The sequence below is a fragment of the Acomys minous genome, assembly GCF_964271855.1.
Source record: "Acomys minous genome assembly, chromosome: 11".
In the NCBI taxonomy this organism is placed as follows: Eukaryota; Metazoa; Chordata; class Mammalia; order Rodentia; family Muridae; genus Acomys; species Acomys minous.
Genome location: NC_140492.1, coordinates 98,191,941 through 98,201,810, shown reverse-complemented (window position 1 = coordinate 98,201,810; position 9,870 = coordinate 98,191,941). Strand labels below are relative to the sequence as shown.

Below are 9,870 nucleotides of genomic sequence, written 5' to 3'. Positions count from 1 at the left end.
CAACAGTACCAGGCATGTGTGTGTGTGTGTGTGTGTGTGTGTGTGTGTGTGTGTGTGTGTGTGTGTTGTATGCACAAAGCACAAAACACCCGAACACATAATTGTTTTTTTATTTAAAACCTCTGAAGTAACCTATAACTTCACTCAGTCTGTACCTTTAACAAATAGTGACTATTGAACCAGATTCTGTTTTTTTCAGATAAGCCTCTGGAGGCCTTTGTCCCAAATGACATTGAAAAAAAACATGTCATCATGACCTGTTAAGACTTTGGGCAAAGTATGGCTGAGCTTAAGGAAATCACCCTGGTAATTAATCTCCCTCCTTTCATCAGCTGAGGGGTGAACGAATACAGGCGCCCTGAAGTGTTGGTGACAACGCCTGTCTTACATCACCCTGCTCATGAGATTGAACACTGGGTGTCGAGTCGCCTCAGGGAAAGAAGTGGCAAACTGGAGATCTGCATGGAAAAAAAGATAAGGTTAAGGGTTTTAATATGCTTGATCTTTATAAAAATAAATTCCTGGGCTTTTCGGGGGAAATGTAATGGGTGGTTTTAACCATGAAGCTATGAGGATTTTCGAAGTTTGTAACTCTGAAAGTTTGTCTAGAAAGTCCATTAGCCTCCCATGTGGATTTTATTGCAATACTTCTTAACACTTTATGTTTTGTTTTATCTCAAACTACTCACATGTTCTTATACTGTTTCTAGATAGAAAGATGGATGGATGGATAGATAGATAGATAGATAGATAGATAGATAGATAGATAGATAGATAGATAAGGTAGATGATTTGTCAGGTTATATCATTGACTACATGTCTCATCAGGTATAAAGAATCTACTTATAGTTCTTAAAAAGATTTGCTGTGTGAAAAATAAGATGCTTATAAATCTGATAGTTTGAAATTTTTCCTTAAAAATTGCTTCACAAACTCTGGCTATTGTAAATTCATAAGTATTCTTTATAATATCTTGTGTTATGGCAAGTTTTCTCAAATTACCTGCCTAGTGGCTGTCTCAAAAGTTTGCCTTCTTTCTTTGTTTGTTTGGGTTTCTTTTTTTTTTTGGGGGGGGGGGTTGTTGTTTTATTTTGTTTTGTTTTTGGGTTTTTTTTCAAGACAGGGTTTCTCTGCATAGCCTTGGCTGTTCTGGATTCGCTTTGTAGACTAGGCTGGCCTTGAACTCACTGTGATCCACTTGCCTCTGCCTCCCAAGTGCTGGGATTAAAGGTGTGCGCCACCACCGCCCAGCAAGTTTGCCTTCTTAATAATAAAATTCTAAATGGTAGCCATAACTTCCTATATTTTTATTGCTAATAGATTTTCATAATGGGTATATATTTGCTTTTATAACAGAAAGTAACAAGCAGTAGCCAGGCCTAGTGTTCCAGGCCTGTAACGTTAACCTCTTGGAAGGCTGAGGCAGGAGAATTGCAAGCATAAGCCTTCCTGAGCTACAGTGTGAATTCAAGTCCACACTGACAACTTAGTGAGCTCAAGAGAAGAAAAAAAAAATGGCTAAGTTTATAACTAGGCAATGAGATGCTTGCCTGGCATGTGTAAGCCCCTAAATCTAACCTGTAGTACTGTAAAAATAAAAAAAGGAAAAAATAACAATAAATATATGAAAGAGGACTGTAATGCTGGGCGGTGGTAGCGCAGGCCTTTAATCCCAGCACCCAGGAGGCAGAGGCAGTTCGAGGCCAGCCTGGTCTACAGAGTGAGTTTCAGGACAACCAGGACTACACAGAGAAAACCTGTTGCAACAAAATGAAACAAAACAAAACAAAACAAAATAATAAAATAAAGGAAAGAGAACTGTAACCTGCGTGAAAGGCATTTAGGCCTGCAGTTAAATAAGAGGACCAATGTCTAACTGGAGCAATCCAAAGACAATGGGGTAAAAGTTCTCCGGATGCAGTAAACTTTAGAGGGCCATTGGGCCATGTGCAGCTCTTCCTCTGAAGGGAGTAAAGCTTGTCCTGTGGGAATGCAGGATCTAAGATGCCAAGTCTGTGCAAGAAGACTGTGGCCCAGAGCTGGAGAGATGCTCGCTGGCTAAGAGCATCTTAGCCAGTTCAGTTCCCAGCACTCATGTCAGGTGACCCCCAACCACCTGTAACTCCAGTTCCGGGGGAGCCAATGCTTTCTTCTACCCTCTACAGACACTAGCATGTCTGTGGTGCACATACATACATGTGAGGTACACATATATGACACATAAAATAAAATTTAAAGAATAACCATTTTTTAAAAAAATAACATAGGAGCTAGAGAGAAGACTCAGAGGTTAAGAGCAGCTGCTGCTATGGCGGAGGACCTGGTTCCATTCCCAGAACCCGCTTGGTGCCTCGCAGCAGTCTGTAAATCCAGTCCCAAGGGCGCCAATGTCCCCTTCCAAACTCTGAGAGCACATACATACATATGTGCAGGCAAAAACATTCATACAGATAAAATAATAAAAATAAATACATCTAAAAACTTATCTTAAAAATATGATCCATCCGCCATGTTTCTGTAACCATGACTAGACTGAAATGTTTTACTACTACTGATCCTATGGCCTGTGGAACTGAAGCCGGGGTCAGAAACGTGATTATCGCTCTGGTGACAGATGCTACAAATTCATTTCCTACTGAGTTAGCCCAGTGAAATGAGTACAGCTGGCCTCCAGGTGTACAGGTCTGAATTCACAGATTCACTTCTGGAAATAAGCAAAATAACCCAAAGTGCCTGTGTGTTGAACAGGCACGGACCTTTTTGACCCTCATTTTTTCCTACCCAGTATAGAACAGTGACTACGTTCCTTCTTCATGCTGCACTGTCTAGAGATGACAAGGTATATGAGAAGATGCAGATAGATTATACATAAACACTGGCACGCGTTGTATAAAGGACTTGGGCATCTGTCCATTTGGGCATCACCTTCAGGGGTTGCTGGATCCAGTCCCCTGTGAATGCAAAGGGAGGGCTATACAGAAAACAGCAGGATATGTTTATTTTCCAAAGTGACAAATTCATTTACGTTGCCGCATGAGCACACAGCATCTGAAACAATTAAAGGGTTCTATATTTTCCCTCATCTCATCCAGTGGATACAGGATTTGTTACATCTCCCAGAATCCACTTGCGAAAAGCATCATAATTACCTTTGTGGTGTTCAGCCAATCTGTTCACCATTTCTTTCCCGCAAAGTTTTAGGAGATTCCTCTAAAAGCCATTCATTCTTCAGCATGCATTTATGTGGCACATCACCCCTTGCTAGAGACCACCCTTAAGAAAGGGTGGGGAACCAGGCGCTGTGGTGCACGCCTGCAATCCTAGCACTTGAGGAGGCAGAGGCAGATGGATCACTGTGAGTTCGAGGCCAGCCTGGTCTACAAAGCGAATCCCAGGACAACCAGGGATACACAGAGAAACCCTGTCTCAGTGGGGGGTGAAGTGGGGATGGGGGGAGAGAGGGGACAGGGGCCGGAGAAAAAGAGGAAGAAAAAAAAAAGAAACTGTGGGGGCCAACAGCAATGCAGCTCCATACCCCAGGGAATTACATGAGCCTGTTTCCCAGGTGATCTCCCCTGAACCATCCTACAACATATGTTAGCTGATGTTGGCTTCCTCAGGGGCTAGTCCTTCTGCTATGAGAGCACCCCACTAATGACCAATAGAAGCCTCCAGCTCTTGGGGGAGGGGCAGAGACCAACCTAAGATCCATAGAGTGGTGAGAGCAAGTTCCATTCCAAAGGGAACCAGTTTCCAGTCTGTGAGTCACAGTGAGGTTGTCTGGAGAGGGCTGAAGATGCTCATAGACACACACACACACACACACACACACTCTCTCTCTCTCTCTCACACACACATGCACACACACACACACATGCACACACACACACATGCACACACACATGCATGCACACACACATGCATACACACGCACACACACACACATACACACAATGCATGCATGCATGCACTCACACACACACACACCACACATCTCCAGCCCCACCCCCACTTTCTTGTGTTACCCACAGGTGGTCTGATTTAACTAACATGGCCTGGCCCTGGCTATCCTGATATAGTCACAAGGGAGAACAAGGCAAGAAACTCCGACAGGTGGAAGTGGTGTAGTCCTCACCCAGTCTAAACCAAACCAAACCAAACACATTGATTTGTCTTTTGTGTCTGACCTGTCTGTACCTGTTATAACTCTTTTGTAAATATTCCCCTCCAAGCCTAAGTGATAAAGAATTTCCAAGCAGTAATCACACCTTTTGTGATTTAATAATGCGCTATTAGCTATGATTGCACACTCTTTATTAGAAAGTCTAAAAAGCGGAGCCTGCTTCTAAGGCACTCATCTGGTTTACCATTTGAGGGGTCATGAATATGGGGCACACTACTTTGTACCAGTGAAGGCTCATGAGCTTGCTTGCTGTTTTTCTGCTGTAGGGGTTCCTAGAACAGGGGAGCAGTGGACACTGAAGCCGTGGCTTTTCGGGATTCATGGCGGCTCACAGGGTTTATCCACAAGGCCAGGTACTGCCTCCAATGTGCATGCCCATATGAAATCTCCTCTTCCTGGGGTGTCCTGGCGTTTGTTTGCCTCAGACATGGGGGGGGCATTGATAATGAGGCCAATTGCTGGTAGTCTTGGCTTAAAGAAATGTAGTTTCTGAGCCCCTCAATGGATTGAGGAATGGTGGGCATTTGCTCAACTGTGTTCCCAGCAGCTTTGTTGGTAATAGAGAGAAACTAGAAACAACCCAGATGTCCCTCAAACGAAGAATGGATAAAGAAACTGTGGTACATTTACACAATGCAATACTATTCAGCTACTAAAAACAAAGACATAATGAAATTTGCAGGCAAATGGAGGGAACTAGAAAAGATCATCCTGAGTGAGGTAACCCAGACCCAGGAGGACATGTATGGCATATACTCACTTATAAGTGGATATTAGCCACATAATACTGGATAACCACACTATAATGCACGGACCTAAATAACAAGGAGGGCCCTAGGGAGGATGCTTAATGCTCATCTAGAAGGACAAATAAAATAGACACAGGAAGCTGTTGAAGAGAGAGAACAGGATGGGAACCCACCATAGATGCCCTCTGAAAGACTCCATCCAGAGGTGGGGATCAAAGCAGAAGCTGAGGCTTACAGCCAAGTTCTGGGCAGAGCCCAAGGAGTCTTATGGAAGAGTCAGGGGATAGAAGGACCTGGATGGGACAGGAGCTCCAACAGAGCCAACAAGTCTGGGCCCGGGGCAGGGGCGAGGTGGAGACTGATGCACCAACCAAGGACCATGCATGGAGAGGACCTAGGCCCCCTGCTCAGATGTAGCAAATTGGCATCTCAGTCTCCATATGGGTCCCCTTAGCAAGGGGAGCAGGGGCTGTCTCTGCCATGGACTCTGTTGCCTGCTCTTTGATCACTTCCCCCTGGCAGCGTAGCCTTGCCAGGCCACAGAGGAAGAGGATGCAGGCAGTCCTGATGAGACTTGATAGGCTGGGGTCAGTTGGTATGGGGAGGAGGACTAGGGGGAAAGAGGGAGGAAGGGTGGGACCGGGAGGAGACAAGGGAGGGGCCTATGATCTGGACATAAAGTGATTTTGTTTTTCAAGACATGGTTTCTCTGTGTAGCCTTGGCTGTCCTGGATTCACTTTGTAGACCAGGCTGGCCTCGAACTCACAGAGATCCTCCTGCCTCTTCCTCCCAAGTGGTGGGACCAAAGGGGTGCACCACCATGCCCAGCCAAGAATAGATTTTAAAAGATAATTTTAAATTTAAAAAAAAAAAAGGAAGAAGAATTTAACAGCCCACCTACTGGCTGAGTCGAAGTTTAGCATCACTGTCTTCTCTGGAGAATAAGTCATCCTCTCTGACATTCTAGGTCCTAGATTGTGACACTTTTATTCATGATAACCCCAAACAGAAACAACTCAATTAGTTTTTAAGATTGTATTTTAGTGTGTGTGTGTGTGTGTGTGTGTGTGTGTGTGTGTAAGAGAGAGAGAGAGAGACAGACAGACAGACAGACAGACACACAGACAGACACACAGACACACAGACACACAGACAGACACACAGACACACAGACAGACACACAGACACACAGAGAGAGACAGAGAGACAGAGACAGACACAGAGAGAGACACAGAGAGAGTTTGTGCATGTGAGTGTGGGCTTCTGAGGAGGCCAGAAGAGGGCGCTCAATCCCCTGAAACTAGAGCTACTGACAATTGTGAGCAATTCAGTGTGGTGGCTGGGAACAGAACTCCAGACATCTGCAAAAACGGCATGTGCTCTTAACCACTGAACCATATCTCCAGCCCTGACAACTCTCCATTGGCTGCCTTTACTGGAGGAGTGGGTGGTCTGTAAGAGCCCCTCTAAGTGAGCGAGTGGCCAGGGCCCCTCCCCGGAGGACCTCCAAGTACCAGGCTCTGCCCACAGAACACTTTATAGGCCATAACTGCTTGACTCAGCCCCTCCAGAGACAGGCAGGCAAGCTCCAATCTACAGAGTAAAAAGTCCAAGTTCCAGGCTTGAAATCCCACCAATCCCCACTCTGGAAAGCTCCGCCCCCAAGAAACCCTATATAAACCCCATGTTCTGCCCAGTTTCTGTTGCTTCTATCCAAAGTAGAGGCAGCCACCCTCCTGGGTTTTTCCCAATAAATCTCTTGTGCGAGGTCTGTTGTGCAGTGTGACTTTGTGGTATTCCTTGGTCCGGACTGCCAGGACACCTGTAACGCTCCCAGGAGTCTGTTTACTGAAAAGGAGCACGAGGTTAGCCTCTCTGTACTGGAAATATTCCAAATCTTGCCTTGGGTAATGATCGCACAGAAATGTGTGCAAGGTCAATCAGCCAGCCTGTGCACATCATATTCCTACGCGTTCCTATAGATATTTAAGATACAAATCTTAAAGTGTGTGTAAGGAGTCATCTCCCAACACAACTAGACCCGGACAGCAGATGCACCCTTGCAGTGGACTTGCTTCTGGGCGGTTCTTTTTGGTGTGCTACAGTGGAGTAAAAGCAAGAGTGGATTGATTTAACAGCTAATGGTATTCCCTGTGTCAAAGGCACGGAAATAATTAGTGTCCAATCCAATGTTTCTCTGAGGAGCTAATAAAATTTCACCATGTGAATATTCCATACAGAATCTAGTAACGAGTCTGCTGATGGATATTTGGGTTATTTCTTTTTCTTTTTTCTTTCTTTTTTTTTTTTTGTTTTTTTGTTTTTTTGTTTTGTTTTGTTTTGTTTTTGTTTTTCCAGATAGGGTTTCTCTGGACTAACTTTGTAGACCAGGCTGTCCTCGAACTCACAGAGGTCCGCCTGCCTCTGCCTCCCGAGTACTGGGATTATAGGCGTGTGCCACCACCACCTGGCTATTTCTTACATATTTTTTCATTCCTCATAATATTGCAATGATGCAATCATGTTTGTTTTGCTGGGTTTTTTCCACTTTGTTTTGTCTTGGTGTGCCTCTTTGAGCACCTGCACACATGTGACATACAGACACATATGTGTACACATACATTTTTTTAAAAACTCTTTTTAAAAAGTATGCTATGCTCTAAGAAGGAAAGCGGTACACATTGCAGGCCTTTTTGTATCTCCACTTCAGTTTAAAGGAGCCAGAGAATTCTAGTGCTCTTCCCTGGTCTCCTCTTCTAGCCTCTCCTGCAGCTAGATCGTAAGTATGTTATCTAGGGCTAAGTAGTCAGACGTACGAGGCCCTGAGTTTTTAAATGTAAGGTGTTGATCCAAAGCAGTAAGACGTATGGTGCTAATGGCAGTGGCTACAGCAAGCCCAGTCTTGGGGGGCAGCTGATAGCACATTAGATGTGATCCTGACCACTAGGTTTGGCGTCATGCCTGGTTCCCTGTTCGTCCTCCAGCCCACTACCACAGAACGCCTGGGGTTTTGTTAGCCCTCAACACTAAAAAAAAATTACTTTTATTGTTTTTTTAAAAGATGTATTTATTTATGTATATGGGTACTTTGTCCGCATTTACATTAGTACACCGGAAGAGGGCATCAGACAGTTGAGAGCTGCCATGTGGGTGCTGGGAATTGAACTCAGGACCTTTGGAAGAGCAGTGAGTGCCCTTAACCACTGAGCCATCTCTCCAGCCCCCACTTTTATTGTTCTTAATTATGTGTACACGTGGGGGTGGGGTACCCAAGAGAGGCTAGAGATCGCCCTTGAAGCTGGAATTACAGGAGATTATGGGATGCCCAACATGGGTACTGGGAACCAAGCCTGGGGCCTCTGCAGGCAAGTACATGCTCTTAACCACTGAACATCTCTCTAGCCCAGCTTTTCTTTCTTTCTTTTTTTTTTAAAAGATTTATTTATTTATTATATACACAGTGTTTTTGTCTACATGTATGTCTGTGCACCAGAAGAGGGCACTAGATCTCACTATGGATGGCGGTGAACCACCATGTGGTTGCTGGGAATTGAACTCAGGACCTCTGGAAGAGCAGACAGAGCTCTTAACCTCTGAGCCATCTCTCCAGCCCCTATCTCAGCTTTTCAACCAGTTTCCTCCCTGTTTACCCGGAGTTGTCTCTGCTGACTGGAATGCTGACAGCTAAAGGGGATAAGGAGGCTGTTCCTCTCTCAGACTGTGTGTCCCACTTTGACATCTGAGAGCCAAGAGTCCTTAACGAAGGCAGCTCCTCCAGTCCTGGTCATGTTTACGCTCCCTTGCAGCTCTCCTTTCTTCCTCTTCTAATTTGCCGTATACTCGCATCCATCATTGGTTCAACGTCCTCCAACCCTTCCCCGAGAGAAGCAGCTCCCCCTCAAACAGCACAGCTCCTATGCACAGACCCCTGGATCAACCCATCTTCCCCAGTGCTGAGTGAATTTAGAGCCTCGTGCACGGATGGCAGGCACACTACCACTGAATCACAACACTGGGCCTCCATTTTCCTAATTTCTAGACAACCCCCCCCCTTAAGTACTAGGACATACTTTACTTTTTGGAATTACATGATATTCTTTCTAGAAAAATATTTCCAGATGCTCTTTGGCGTTACTCCTGCTGAGCCTGACCCCTGCTCCCTGAAACCAGGGACGCTGCCAGGGGTTTTCTTCTCTCTTCTTTGTCATCTCTCCCTCCTCCTTGTCACTCCCTCCCACTGTCCCCCAGGCTTCTACTGAACGTCTTCCAAGGATGAGACGAAGTGATGGAGACAAAGTCTCCACCTCCCTGTAGCAGCCTCGCTTAGAAGCCTATGATTTGGGTTCTGTAGCACACTGTAGCTCTGACCACATCGTGGTCATCAGTGTGGACAAGGCAGGACCTTCTCTTTCAGGTGACAGGAGACTCTTTTCATCCGGTTGCAGCAGATATGCCTTCAGATCAGCATCATAAGAGAGGTAACGTTTCTGCTTTGTTTTGTTTTTTAACTTTGTGTGTTGGGGGACAGGGGTGTTTTGTTTTGCCTGCATGTATGCCTGTGCACCAGGCCAGAAGAGGGCATTGGATCCCCTGGGACTGGAGTTATGGAAAGTTGTGAGTAGGCACATGGGTGTTGGGAACAGAACCTGGGTCTTCTGGAAGAGCAGCTAGTGCTCTTAACTCTCCATTTTCTTCCTTTCCTTCTTCTTCTTCTTCTTCTTCTTCTTCTTCTTCTTCTTCTTCTTCTTCTTCTTCTTCTTCTTCAAAATAATTGGAAGAACTTCATCAGTAGGAATCACTCAGTCATGTCTTGGGATCTATCCACTAACAACCTCTCCCCATTGCAGCCAGTGGCTCAAAGGCCCCAAAAGTATTAGTTAGAGCTGGGCTAGGCTGGAACCTGTTAGAATCCTTCTCTGGAAGAGCAGGGCAAGCAA

The 9,870-nt window shown here is 45.3% G+C and overlaps 1 long non-coding RNA gene across 1 annotated transcript; it reads left to right on the top strand.

Annotated features, from left to right (window-relative positions):
• The first annotated feature begins 380 nt into the window (after nucleotides 1-380).
• Nucleotides 381-9,434, top strand: LOC311608265. The gene is made up of 3 exons (XR_014782883.1): nucleotides 381-479; nucleotides 4,450-4,536; nucleotides 9,348-9,434. It is a non-coding gene; the product is annotated as an uncharacterized lncRNA (long non-coding RNA).
• The last annotated feature ends 436 nt before the right edge of the window (nucleotides 9,435-9,870 follow it).